This window comes from Kogia breviceps, chromosome 4 (assembly GCF_026419965.1).
Source record: "Kogia breviceps isolate mKogBre1 chromosome 4, mKogBre1 haplotype 1, whole genome shotgun sequence".
In the NCBI taxonomy this organism is placed as follows: domain Eukaryota; kingdom Metazoa; phylum Chordata; class Mammalia; order Artiodactyla; family Physeteridae; genus Kogia; species Kogia breviceps.
The window spans coordinates 184096554-184111454 of NC_081313.1; positions in this window are offsets into that span (position 1 = coordinate 184096554).

A 14901-nucleotide genomic window follows, 5' to 3' on the forward strand; every position below is an offset into this window, starting at 1 on the left:
AGTCCTGATACTATCCTGAGTTAATATCCTGACCCAGGTCTTACCAAGGTCCTGAAACTGACCCAAAGTAAGCCTTGATGCTGTCCGAAAATGAGGTCCTGAGGCTCTCCCTAACAGAGGCCCTGATAATGTCTTTAATGAAGACCCTCAGGCTGATCCCACAGAGGCCCTTCTGCTGCTCCTAAGTCATGCCCTGACACTTTCCCTAACTCAGATCCTAAAGATAGGCCTCACTTAGGCACTTGGGCTGTACCTTACTTAGGCTCTGATGCTGTCCTTATATGAAGCCAGGGCAGTGGTCGTGATTTAGGGCCTGACTCTGGTCCTAAGTCAGGCCCCGATGCTCTCAATAACTAAGGTTTTAACGCTTTCTCTTGGTCGTTTCCTGACACTATCCCTGGCCCGGAACCTGACTCTGTCCCAAGCTCATGTCCTGCATCTTATCCTAAATGAAACCCTAACACTCTCCGTAACTAGGGCCCTGAATAATCCTGCCTAAGGCCTTGACACGACTTCTCACTAAGGCCCGGAACCTGACATTGTCCCTAGAAAAGGCCCTGACTATACCTAACAAAGGCTATAATGCTAGTCCTAACTCAGGCCCTGACACTGTTTCTAACTAAAGCCCAGCTGCCGCCAATATCTAAAATCCTGATATTATCCTGAGTTAATATCCTGACCCAGGTCTTACCAAGGTCCTGAAACTGACTAAAAGTAAGCCTTGATGCTGTCCATAAATGAGGCCCTGAGGCTCTCCCTAACAGAGACCCTGATAATGTCTTTAATGAAGAACCTGACACTGATCCCACAGAGGCCCTTCTGCTGCTCCTAAGTCATGCCCTGACAGTGTCCCGAACTCAGGCCCTAAAGATAAGCCTCACTTAGGCCCTTTGGCTGTACCTTCCTTATGCTCTGACGCTGTCTGTATAGGAAGCCCTGGCAGTGGTCCTGATTTAGGCCCTCACGCTGGTCCTAAGTAAGGCCCTGATGCTCTCAATAACGAAGGTCTTCACGCTTTTCCTGGGTCATTTCGCGACGCTATCCCTGGCCCGGAACCTGACTCTGTCCCAAGCTCATGTCCTGCATCTTATCCTAAATGAAACCCTAATAGTATCCCTAACTAAGCCCTGATTAAACCTAACAAAGGCCTTCACACTATCTCTCACCAACACCCAGAATATATCCCTAATGGTCCCTGCTGCAATCAATAACTAAAATCCGGACACTGTCCTGAGCTATTACCCTGACTCCTTTCTATCCACTGTCCTGATACTTTCCAAAAGAAAGCCTGTTGCCGTCCTTAGGTGAAGACCTGAGGCTGTGCCTAACTCAGGCCCTGAAACTTTCCCTAACTGAGGCCTTGATTCTGTGACTAACACAGGCCCTGCTCATTTCTTTCACTATGACCCGAATGCTGACCCAACAAAGGCCCTGATGCTGTTCCTACGTCATGCCCTGTGTCTCCAGCTAGTGGGCTGACACTAGGCCGCACTCAGGCCTAGATGTTCTCCCTAAGTCAGGCTCTGACGCTGTCCCTACCCGAAACCCTGACACAGGTCCTAAATTAGGCCCTGATTCTCTAAGTAACTAAGGTCTTGACACCAACCCAGGTCATTGGCTGACACTATCCCTGGCTCGGATCGTGACTCTGTCCCAAGCTAATGTCCTGCATCTTATCCTAACTGAAACCCTAATACTCTCCCTAACTAAGTCGCTCACTGATCCTAACTAAGACTTTCACCCTATCTCTCACTAAGGCCCAGAATCTGTCCCTAACATGGGACCTTCTGCAGTCAATAATGAAAATCCGGACACTATCCTGAGCTAATATCCTGACACATTTCTATCCACCCACCAGACACAGTCCCAAAGAAAGGCCTGTCGCTGTCCTTAACTGAAGACGAGAGGCTGTGCCTAACTCAGGACCTCAAGATTTCCCTAACTGAGGCCTCGATTCTCTGACTCACTCAGGCCCTGCTCATGTCTTTCACTATGACCCGAATGCTGACTCCACAAACGCCCTGAATGCTGCTCCTAAGTCATGCCCTGACAGTGTCTGCATCTAGGGGCCTCACTCAGGCCCTCACCTTCTCCCTATATCAGGCTCTGACGCTGTCCCTACCCGAAGCCCTGGCACAGGTCTTAAATTAGGCCCTGATTCTCTAAGTACCTAAGGGCTTGATTCCAAACCTAGGTCATTACCTGACACTAGCCCTAGACCTGAATGTAACCTTGTCCGTTGCTAATGTCAAATTTATCTAAAGAGATTCTTTAGGATGAAATTCTTTCATCTTCTGAATAGAGTTTTCTGAAAAAAATAATGTTTAAACTCTTGCTGACCTTAAACAAAATGTACTCAACTTCTGTGTAATATTCCTTTATACCAGCGTGTATGGTTTCCTTCTGCATCTGCGTGTGTTGGCTTAAAGGGTGCTTGTAGGAATGCCTACTGTTATGCTAACTAAATCCCTGATGCTGTCCCTAAATAACGTCCTGAAATTAGTCTCAAGCCTGTGAACCTGTCCCAAACTGAGGCCTGGAGGCTCATCCTAGCTCAGGCCCTGACACTGTCCCTAGCAAAGGCCCTCACACAACTCCTAGCTCAGTCCCTGACACTATACCTAACAAAGGCTATAATGCTAGTCCTAACTCAGGCCCTGACACTGTTTCTAACTAAAGCCCAGCTGCCGCCAATATCTAAAATCCTGATACTATCCTGAGTTAATATCCTGAGCCAGGTCTTACCAAGGTCCTGAAACTGACCCAAAGTAAGCCTTGATGCTGTCTGAAAATGAGGCCCTGAGGCTCTCCCTAACAGAGGCCCTGATAATGTCTTTAATGAAGAACCTGACGCTGATCCCACAGAGGCCCTTCTGCTGCTCCTAAGTCATGCCCTGACAGTGTCCCGAACTCAGGCCCTAAAGATAAGCCTCACTTAGGCCCTTTGGCTGTACCTTCCTTATGCTCTGACGCTGTCTGTATAGGAAGCCCTGGCAGTGGTCCTGATTTAGGCCCTCACGCTGGTCCTAAGTAAGGCCCTGAGGCTCTCAATAACGAAGGTCTTCACGCTTTTCCTGGGTCATTTCGTGACGTTATCCCTGGCGCGGAACCTGACTCTGTCCCAAGCTAATGTCCTGCATCTTATCCTAAATGAAACCCTAATAGTATCCCTAACTAAGCCCTGACCAATCCGAACAAAGGCCTTGACACTATCTCTCACTAAAGCCCGGAATCTGTCCCTAACATGGCACCTGTTGCAATCAATAACTAAAATCCGGACACTGTCCTGAGATAATTTCCTGACACATTTCTATGCACGATCTTGACACTGTCCCAAACCGTTCGGTGTCTTTAAGTGAAGACCGACACTGTGCCTAACTCAGGCCCTGAAGCTTTCCCTAACGGAGGCCTTGATTCTGTGACTCACTCAAGGCCTGCTCATGTCTTTCACTATGACCTTTCGCTGACCCAACCAAGGTGTTTATGCTGCTCCTAAGTCGTACCCTGACTGTGTCTGCAGCTAGGGGGCTGACGCTAGGCCTCACTCAGGCCTTGACGTTCTCCATAAGTCAGGTCTGAATCTGTCCCTACCGAAAATCTTGACGCAGGTCCTAAATTTTAGGCCTCGATTCTCTAAGTAAGTAAGGTCTTGACACTAAAACTAGGTCATTAACTGACACTACCCCTAGACCTTAATCTAATCTTGACTTTAGCTAATGTCAAGTTTAGGGAAAGAGATTCTTTACGATGAAATTCTTTCATCATATGAATATTGGTTTCTTAAAACAATAATTTTTAAACTCTTGTTAACCTTAAACAAAGTGTACTCAACTGCTGTGGAATATTCCTTCATAGCAGCGTGCATGGTTCACTTTTACATTCTTGTGTGTTGGCCTTCAAGGTTCTTGCAGGAATGGCTCCTCTTATGCTAACTAAATCATCCCTGATGCTGAACATAAATAAGGCGCTGAAATTACTCCCGATGCTGTGAACCGCTCCCTAACTACGGCCTGGAGACTCGTGCTAAACCAGGCCCTGACACTGTCCCAAACCAAGACCCTGACATTACACGTAACTCGGACCCTGACACTACTCCTAGCTCAGTCCCTGACACTATACCTAACAAAGCCCATAATGATATTCCTAACTCAGACCCTGACACTGACTCTAACTAAGGCCCTACTGCCGCCAATATCTAAAGTCCTGATGCTATCCTGAGTTAATATCCTGACCCAGGTCTTACTAAGGTCCTGAAACTGACCCAAAGTAAGCCTTGATGCTGTCCATAAATGAGGCCCTGAGGCTCTCCCTAACAGAGGCCCTGATAATGTCTTTAGTGAAGACCCTCACGCTGATCCCACAGAGGCCCTTCTGCTGCTCCTAAGTCATGCCCTGACAGTGTCCCGAACTCAGGCCCTAAAGATAAGCCTCACTTAGGCCCTTTGGCTGTACCTTCCTTATGCTCTGACGCTGTCTGTATAGGAAGCCCTGGCAGTGGTCCTGATTTAGGCCCTCACGCTGGTCCTAAGTAAGGCCCTGAGGCTCTCAATAACGAAGGTCTTCACGCTTTTCCTGGGTCATTTCGTGACGCTATCCCTGGCCCGGAACCTGACTCTGTCCCAAGCTCATGTCCTGCATCTTATCCTAAATGAAACCCTAATAGTATCCCTAACTAAGCCCTGACCAATCCGAACAAAGTCCTTGACACTATCTCTCACTAAAGCCCGGAATCTGTCCCTAACATGGCACCTGTTGCAATCAATAACTAAAATCCGGACACTGTCCTGAGATAATTTCCTGACACATTTCTATGCACGATCCTGACACTGTCCCAAACCGGTCGGTGTCTTTAAGTGAAGACCTGACACTGTGCCTAACTCAGGCCCTGAAGCTTTCCCTAAGTGAGGCCTTGATTCTGTGACTCACTCAAGGCCTGCTCATGTCTTTCACTATGACCTTTCGCTGACCCAACCAAGGTGTTTATGCTGCTCCTAAGTCGTACCCTGACTGTGTCTGCAGCTAGGGGGCTGACGCTAGGCCTCACTCAGGCCTTGACGTTCTCCATAAGTCAGGTCTGAATCTGTCCCTACCGAAAATCTTGACGCAGGTCCTAAATTTTAGGCCTTGATTCTCTAAGTAACTAAGGTCTTGACACCAAATCTAGGTCATTAACTGACACTACCCCTAGACCTTAATCTAATCTTGACTTTAGCTAATGTCAAGTTTAGGGAAAGAGATTCTTTACGATGAAATTCTTTCATCATATGAATATTGGTTTCTTAAAACAATAATTTTTAAACTCTTGTTAACCTTAAACAAAGTGTACTCAACTGCTGTGGAATATTCCTTCATAGCAGCGTGCATGGTTCACTTTTACATTCTTGTGTGTTGGCCTTCAGGGTTCTTGCAGGAATGGCTCCTCTTATGCTAACTAAATCATCCCTGATGCTGAACATAAATAAGGCGCTGAAATTACTCCCGATGCTGTGAACCGCTCCCTAACTACGGCCTGGAGACTCGTGCTAACCCAGGCGCTGACACTGTCCCTAACCAAGACCCTGACATTACACGTAACTCGGACCCTGACACTACTCCTAGCTCACTCCCTGACACTATACCTGACAAAGGCCATAATGATATTCCTAACTCAGACCCTGACACTGACTCTAACTAAGGCCCTACTGCCGCCAATATCTAAAGTCCTGATACTATCCTGAGTTAATATCCTGACCCAGGTCTTACCAAGGTCCTGAAACTGACCCAAAGTAAGCCTTGATGCTGTCCGAAAATGAGGTCCTGAGGCTCTCCCTAACAGAGGCCCTGATAATGTCTTTAATGAAGACCCTCAGGCTGATCCCACAGAGGCCCTTCTGCTGCTCCTAAGTCATGCCCTGACACTTTCCCTAACTCAGATCCTAAAGATAGGCCTCACTTAGGCACTTGGGCTGTACCTTACTTAGGCTCTGATGCTGTCCTTATATGAAGCCAGGGCAGTGGTCGTGATTTAGGGCCTGACTCTGGTCCTAAGTCAGGCCCCGATGCTCTCAATAACTAAGGTTTTAACGCTTTCTCTTGGTCGTTTCCTGACACTATCCCTGGCCCGGAACCTGACTCTGTCCCAAGCTCATGTCCTGCATCTTATCCTAAATGAAACCCTAACACTCTCCGTAACTAGGGCCCTGAATAATCCTGCCTAAGGCCTTGACACGACTTCTCACTAAGTCCCGGAACCTGACATTGTCCCTAGAAAAGGCCCTGACTATACCTAACAAAGGCTATAATGCTAGTCCTAACTCAGGCCCTGACACTGTTTCTAACTAAAGCCCAGCTGCCGCCAATATCTAAAATCCTGATATTATCCTGAGTTAATATCCTGACCCAGGTCTTACCAAGGTCCTGAAACTGACTAAAAGTAAGCCTTGATGCTGTCCATAAATGAGGCCCTGAGGCTCTCCCTAACAGAGACCCTGATAATGTCTTTAATGAAGAACCTGACACTGATCCCACAGAGGCCCTTCTGCTGCTCCTAAGTCATGCCCTGACAGTGTCCCGAACTCAGGCCCTAAAGATAAGCCTCACTTAGGCCCTTTGGCTGTACCTTCCTTATGCTCTGACGCTGTCTGTATAGGAAGCCCTGGCAGTGGTCCTGATTTAGGCCCTCACGCTGGTCCTAAGTAAGGCCCTGATGCTCTCAATAACGAAGGTCTTCACGCTTTTCCTGGGTCATTTCGCGACGCTATCCCTGGCCCGGAACCTGACTCTGTCCCAAGCTCATGTCCTGCATCTTATCCTAAATGAAACCCTAATAGTATCCCTAACTAAGCCCTGATTAAACCTAACAAAGGCCTTCACACTATCTCTCACCAACACCCAGAATATATCCCTAATGGTCCCTGCTGCAATCAATAACTAAAATCCGGACACTGTCCTGAGCTATTACCCTGACTCCTTTCTATCCACTGTCCTGATACTTTCCAAAAGAAAGCCTGTTGCCGTCCTTAGGTGAAGACCTGAGGCTGTGCCTAACTCAGGCCCTGAAACTTTCCCTAACTGAGGCCTTGATTCTGTGACTAACACAGGCCCTGCTCATTTCTTTCACTATGACCCGAATGCTGACCCAACAAAGGCCCTGATGCTGTTCCTACGTCATGCCCTGTGTCTCCAGCTAGTGGGCTGACACTAGGCCGCACTCAGGCCTAGATGTTCTCCCTAAGTCAGGCTCTGACGCTGTCCCTACCCGAAACCCTGACACAGGTCCTAAATTAGGCCCTGATTCTCTAAGTAACTAAGGTCTTGACACCAACCCAGGTCATTGGCTGACACTATCCCTGGCTCGGATCGTGACTCTGTCCCAAGCTAATGTCCTGCATCTTATCCTAATTGAAACCCTAATACTCTCCCTAACTAAGTCGCTCACTGATCCTAACTAAGACTTTCACCCTATCTCTCACTAAGGCCCAGAATCTGTCCCTAACATGGGACCTTCTGCAGTCAATAATGAAAATCCGGACACTATCCTGAGCTAATATCCTGACACATTTCTATCCACCCACCAGACACAGTCCCAAAGAAAGGCCTGTCGCTGTCCTTAACTGAAGACGAGAGGCTGTGCCTAACTCAGGACCTCAAGATTTCCCTAACTGAGGCCTCGATTCTCTGACTCACTCAGGCCCTGCTCATGTCTTTCACTATGACCCGAATGCTGACTCCACAAACGCCCTGAATGCTGCTCCTAAGTCATGCCCTGACAGTGTCTGCATCTAGGGGCCTCACTCAGGCCCTCACCTTCTCCCTATATCAGGCTCTGACGCTGTCCCTACCCGAAGCCCTGGCACAGGTCTTAAATTAGGCCCTGATTCTCTAAGTACCTAAGGGCTTGATTCCAAACCTAGGTCATTACCTGACACTAGCCCTAGACCTGAATGTAACCTTGTCCGTTGCTAATGTCAAATTTATCTAAAGAGATTCTTTAGGATGAAATTCTTTCATCTTCTGAATAGAGTTTTCTGAAAAAAATAATGTTTAAACTCTTGCTGACCTTAAACAAAATGTACTCAACTTCTGTGTAATATTCCTTTATACCAGCGTGTATGGTTTCCTTCTGCATCTGCGTGTGTTGGCTTAAAGGGTGCTTGTAGGAATGCCTACTGTTATGCTAACTAAATCCCTGATGCTGTCCCTAAATAACGTCCTGAAATTAGTCTCAAGCCTGTGAACCTGTCCCAAACTGAGGCCTGGAGGCTCATCCTAGCTCAGGCCCTGACACTGTCCCTAGCAAAGGCCCTCACACAACTCCTAGCTCAGTCCCTGACACTATACCTAACAAAGGCTATAATGCTAGTCCTAACTCAGGCCCTGACACTGTTTCTAACTAACGCCCAGCTGCCGCCAATATCTAAAATCCTGATACTATCCTGAGTTAATATCCTGACCCAGGTCTTACCAAGGTCCTGAAACTGACTAAAACTAAGCCTTGATGCTGTCCATAAATAAGGCCCTGAGGCTCTCCCTAACAGAGGCCCTGATAATGTCTTTAATGAAGAACCTGACGCTGATCCCACAGAGGCCCTTCTGCTGCTCCTAAGTCATGCCCTGACAGTGTCCCGAACTCAGGCCCTAAAGATAAGCCTCACTTAGGCCCTTTGGCTGTACCTTCCTTATGCTCTGACGCTGTCTGTATAGGAAGCCCTGGCAGTGGTCCTGATTTAGGCCCTCACGCTGGTCCTAAGTAAGGCCCTGAGGCTCTCAATAACGAAGGTCTTCACGCTTTTCCTGGGTCATTTCGTGACGTTATCCCTGGCCCGGAACCTGACTCTGTCCCAAGCTCATGTCCTGCATCTTATCCTAAATGAAACCCTAATAGTATCCCTAACTAAGCCCTGACCAATCCGAACAAAGGCCTTGACACTATCTCTCACTAAAGCCCGGAATCTGTCCCTAACATGGGACCTGTTGCAATCAATAACTAAAATCCGGACACTGTCCTGAGATAATTTCCTGACACATTTCTATGCACGATCTTGACACTGTCCCAAACCGTTCGGTGTCTTTAAGTGAAGACCGACACTGTGCCTAACTCAGGCCCTGAAGCTTTCCCTAAGTGAGGCCTTGATTCTGTGACTCACTCAAGGCCTGCTCATGTCTTTCACTATGACCTTTCGCAGACCCAACCAAGGTGTTTATGCTGCTCCTAAGTCATGCCCTGACTGTGTCTACAGCTACGGGGCTGACGCTAGGCCTCACTCAGGCCCTGAAGTTCTCCATAAGTCAGGTCTGACGCTGTCCCTACCGAAAATCTTGACGCAGGTCCTAAATTTTAGGCCTCGATTCTCTAAGTAAGTAAGGTCTTGACACTAAAACTAGGTCATTAACTGACACTACCCCTAGACCTTAATCTAATCTTGACTTTAGCTAATGTCAAGTTTAGGGAAAGAGATTCTTTACGATGAAATTCTTTCATCATATGAATATTGGTTTCTTAAAACAATAATTTTTAAACTCTTGTTAACCTTAAACAAAGTGTACTCAACTGCTGTGGAATATTCCTTCATAGCAGCGTGCATGGTTCACTTTTACATTCTTGTGTGTTGGCCTTCAAGGTTCTTGCAGGAATGGCTCCTCTTATGCTAACTAAATCATCCCTGATGCTGAACATAAATAAGGCGCTGAAATTACTCCCGATGCTCTGAACCTGTCCCTAACTACGGCCTGGAGACTCGTGCTAAACCAGGCCCTGACACTGTCCCAAACCAAGACCCTGACATTACACGTAACTCGGACCCTGACACTACTCCTAGCTCAGTCCCTGACACTATACCTAACAAAGCCCATAATGATATTCCTAACTCAGACCCTGACACTGACTCTAACTAAGGCCCTACTGCCGCCAATATCTAAAGTCCTGATGCTATCCTGAGTTAATATCCTGACCCAGGTCTTACTAAGGTCCTGAAACTGACCCAAAGTAAGCCTTGATGCTGTCCATAAATGAGGCCCTGAGGCTCTCCCTAACAGAGGCCCTGATAATGTCTTTAGTGAAGACCCTCACGCTGATCCCACAGAGGCCCTTCTGCTGCTCCTAAGTCATGCCCTGACAGTGTCCCGAACTCAGGCCCTAAAGATAAGCCTCACTTAGGCCCTTTGGCTGTACCTTCCTTATGCTCTGACGCTGTCTGTATAGGAAGCCCTGGCAGTGGTCCTGATTTAGGCCCTCACGCTGGTCCTAAGTAAGGCCCTGAGGCTCTCAATAACGAAGGTCTTCACGCTTTTCCTGGGTCATTTCGTGACGCTATCCCTGGCCCGGAACCTGACTCTGTCCCAAGCTCATGTCCTGCATCTTATCCTAAATGAAACCCTAATAGTATCCCTAACTAAGCCCTGACCAATCCGAACAAAGTCCTTGACACTATCTCTCACTAAAGCCCGGAATCTGTCCCTAACATGGCACCTGTTGCAATCAATAACTAAAATCCGGACACTGTCCTGAGATAATTTCCTGACACATTTCTATGCACGATCCTGACACTGTCCCAAACCGGTCGGTGTCTTCAAGTGAAGACCTGACACTGTGCCTAACTCAGGCCCTGAAGCTTTCCCTAAGTGAGGCCTTGATTCTGTGACTCACTCAAGGCCTGCTCATGTCTTTCACTATGACCTTTCGCTGACCCAACCAAGGTGTTTATGCTGCTCCTAAGTCGTACCCTGACTGTGTCTGCAGCTAGGGGGCTGACGCTAGGCCTCACTCAGGCCTTGACGTTCTCCATAAGTCAGGTCTGAATCTGTCCCTACCGAAAATCTTGACGCAGGTCCTAAATTTTAGGCCTTGATTCTCTAAGTAACTAAGGTCTTGACACCAAATCTAGGTCATTAACTGACACTACCCCTAGACCTTAATCTAATCTTGACTTTAGCTAATGTCAAGTTTAGGGAAAGAGATTCTTTACGATGAAATTCTTTCATCATATGAATATTGGTTTCTTAAAACAATAATTTTTAAACTCTTGTTAACCTTAAACAAAGTGTACTCAACTGCTGTGGAATATTCCTTCATAGCAGCGTGCATGGTTCACTTTTACATTCTTGTGTGTTGGCCTTCAGGGTTCTTGCAGGAATGGCTCCTCTTATGCTAACTAAATCATCCCTGATGCTGAACATAAATAAGGCGCTGAAATTACTCCCGATGCTGTGAACCGCTCCCTAACTACGGCCTGGAGACTCGTGCTAACCCAGGCGCTGACACTGTCCCTAACCAAGACCCTGACATTACACGTAACTCGGACCCTGACACTACTCCTAGCTCACTCCCTGACACTATACCTGACAAAGGCCATAATGATATTCCTAACTCAGACCCTGACACTGACTCTAACTAAGGCCCTACTGCCGCCAATATCTAAAGTCCTGATACTATCCTGAGTTAATATCCTGACCCAGGTCTTACCAAGGTCCTGAAACTGACCCAAAGTCAGCCTTGATGCTGTCCGAAAATGAGGTCCTGAGGCTCTCCCTAACAGAGGCCCTGATAATGTCTTTAATGAAGACCCTCAGGCTGATCCCACAGAGGCCCTTCTGCTGCTCCTAAGTCATGCCCTGACACTTTCCCTAACTCAGATCCTAAAGATAGGCCTCACTTAGGCACTTGGGCTGTACCTTACTTAGGCTCTGATGCTGTCCTTATATGAAGCCAGGGCAGTGGTCGTGATTTAGGGCCTGACTCTGGTCCTAAGTCAGGCCCCGATGCTCTCAATAACTAAGGTTTTAACGCTTTCTCTTGGTCGTTTCCTGACACTATCCCTGGCCCGGAACCTGACTCTGTCCCAAGCTCATGTCCTGCATCTTATCCTAAATGAAACCCTAACACTCTCCGTAACTAGGGCCCTGAATAATCCTGCCGAAGGCCTTGACACGACTTCTCACTAAGTCCCGGAACCTGACATTGTCCCTAGAAAAGGCCCTGACTATACCTAACAAAGGCTATAATGCTAGTCCTAACTCAGGCCCTGACACTGTTTCTAACTAAAGCCCAGCTGCCGCCAATATCTAAAATCCTGATATTATCCTGAGTTAATATCCTGACCCAGGTCTTACCAAGGTCCTGAAACTGACTAAAAGTAAGCCTTGATGCTGTCCATAAATGAGGCCCTGAGGCTCTCCCTAACAGAGACCCTGATAATGTCTTTAATGAAGAACCTGACACTGATCCCACAGAGGCCCTTCTGCTGCTCCTAAGTCATGCCCTGACAGTGTCCCGAACTCAGGCCCTAAAGATAAGCCTCACTTAGGCCCTTTGGCTGTACCTTCCTTATGCTCTGACGCTGTCTGTATAGGAAGCCCTGGCAGTGGTCCTGATTTAGGCCCTCACGCTGGTCCTAAGTAAGGCCCTGATGCTCTCAATAACGAAGGTCTTCACGCTTTTCCTGGGTCATTTCGCGACGCTATCCCTGGCCCGGAACCTGACTCTGTCCCAAGCTCATGTCCTGCATCTTATCCTAAATGAAACCCTAATAGTATCCCTAACTAAGCCCTGATTAAACCTAACAAAGGCCTTCACACTATCTCTCACCAACACCCAGAATATATCCCTAATGGTCCCTGCTGCAATCAATAACTAAAATCCGGACACTGTCCTGAGCTATTACCCTGACTCCTTTCTATCCACTGTCCTGATACTTTCCAAAAGAAAGCCTGTTGCCGTCCTTAGGTGAAGACCTGAGGCTGTGCCTAACTCAGGCCCTGAAACTTTCCCTAACTGAGGCCTTGATTCTGTGACTAACACAGGCCCTGCTCATTTCTTTCACTATGACCCGAATGCTGACCCAACAAAGGCCCTGATGCTGTTCCTACGTCATGCCCTGTGTCTCCAGCTAGTGGGCTGACACTAGGCCGCACTCAGGCCTAGATGTTCTCCCTAAGTCAGGCTCTGACGCTGTCCCTACCCGAAACCCTGACACAGGTCCTAAATTAGGCCCTGATTCTCTAAGTAACTAAGGTCTTGACACCAACCCAGGTCATTGGCTGACACTATCCCTGGCTCGGATCGTGACTCTGTCCCAAGCTAATGTCCTGCATCTTATCCTAATTGAAACCCTAATACTCTCCCTAACTAAGTCGCTCACTGATCCTAACTAAGACTTTCACCCTATCTCTCACTAAGGCCCAGAATCTGTCCCTAACATGGGACCTTCTGCAGTCAATAATGAAAATCCGGACACTATCCTGAGCTAATATCCTGACACATTTCTATCCACCCACCAGACACAGTCCCAAAGAAAGGCCTGTCGCTGTCCTTAACTGAAGACGAGAGGCTGTGCCTAACTCAGGACCTCAAGATTTCCCTAACTGAGGCCTCGATTCTCTGACTCACTCAGGCCCTGCTCATGTCTTTCACTATGACCCGAATGCTGACTCCACAAACGCCCTGAATGCTGCTCCTAAGTCATGCCCTGACAGTGTCTGCATCTAGGGGCCTCACTCAGGCCCTCACCTTCTCCCTATATCAGGCTCTGACGCTGTCCCTACCCGAAGCCCTGGCACAGGTCTTAAATTAGGCCCTGATTCTCTAAGTACCTAAGGGCTTGATTCCAAACCTAGGTCATTACCTGACACTAGCCCTAGACCTGAATGTAACCTTGTCCGTTGCTAATGTCAAATTTATCTAAAGAGATTCTTTAGGATGAAATTCTTTCATCTTCTGAATAGAGTTTTCTGAAAAAAATAATGTTTAAACTCTTGCTGACCTTAAACAAAATGTACTCAACTTCTGTGTAATATTCCTTTATACCAGCGTGTATGGTTTCCTTCTGCATCTGCGTGTGTTGGCTTAAAGGGTGCTTGTAGGAATGCCTACTGTTATGCTAACTAAATCCCTGATGCTGTCCCTAAATAACGTCCTGAAATTAGTCTCAAGCCTGTGAACCTGTCCCAAACTGAGGCCTGGAGGCTCATCCTAGCTCAGGCCCTGACACTGTCCCTAGCAAAGGCCCTCACACAACTCCTAGCTCAGTCCCTGACACTATACCTAACAAAGGCTATAATGCTAGTCCTAACTCAGGCCCTGACACTGTTTCTAACTAACGCCCAGCTGCCGCCAATATCTAAAATCCTGATACTATCCTGAGTTAATATCCTGACCCAGGTCTTACCAAGGTCCTGAAACTGACTAAAACTAAGCCTTGATGCTGTCCATAAATAAGGCCCTGAGGCTCTCCCTAACAGAGGCCCTGATAATGTCTTTAATGAAGAACCTGACGCTGATCCCACAGAGGCCCTTCTGCTGCTCCTAAGTCATGCCCTGACAGTGTCCCGAACTCAGGCCCTAAAGATAAGCCTCACTTAGGCCCTTTGGCTGTACCTTCCTTATGCTCTGACGCTGTCTGTATAGGAAGCCCTGGCAGTGGTCCTGATTTAGGCCCTCACGCTGGTCCTAAGTAAGGCCCTGAGGCTCTCAATAACGAAGGTCTTCACGCTTTTCCTGGGTCATTTCGTGACGTTATCCCTGGCCCGGAACCTGACTCTGTCCCAAGCTCATGTCCTGCATCTTATCCTAAATGAAACCCTAATAGTATCCCTAACTAAGCCCTGACCAATCCGAACAAAGGCCTTGACACTATCTCTCACTAAAGCCCGGAATCTGTCCCTAACATGGGACCTGTTGCAATCAATAACTAAAATCCGGACACTGTCCTGAGATAATTTCCTGACACATTTCTATGCACGATCTTGACACTGTCCCAAACCGTTCGGTGTCTTTAAGTGAAGACCGACACTGTGCCTAACTCAGGCCCTGAAGCTTTCCCTAAGTGAGGCCTTGATTCTGTGACTCACTCAAGGCCTGCTCATGTCTTTCACTATGACCTTTCGCAGACCCAACCAAGGTGTTTATGCTGCTCCTAAGTCATGCCC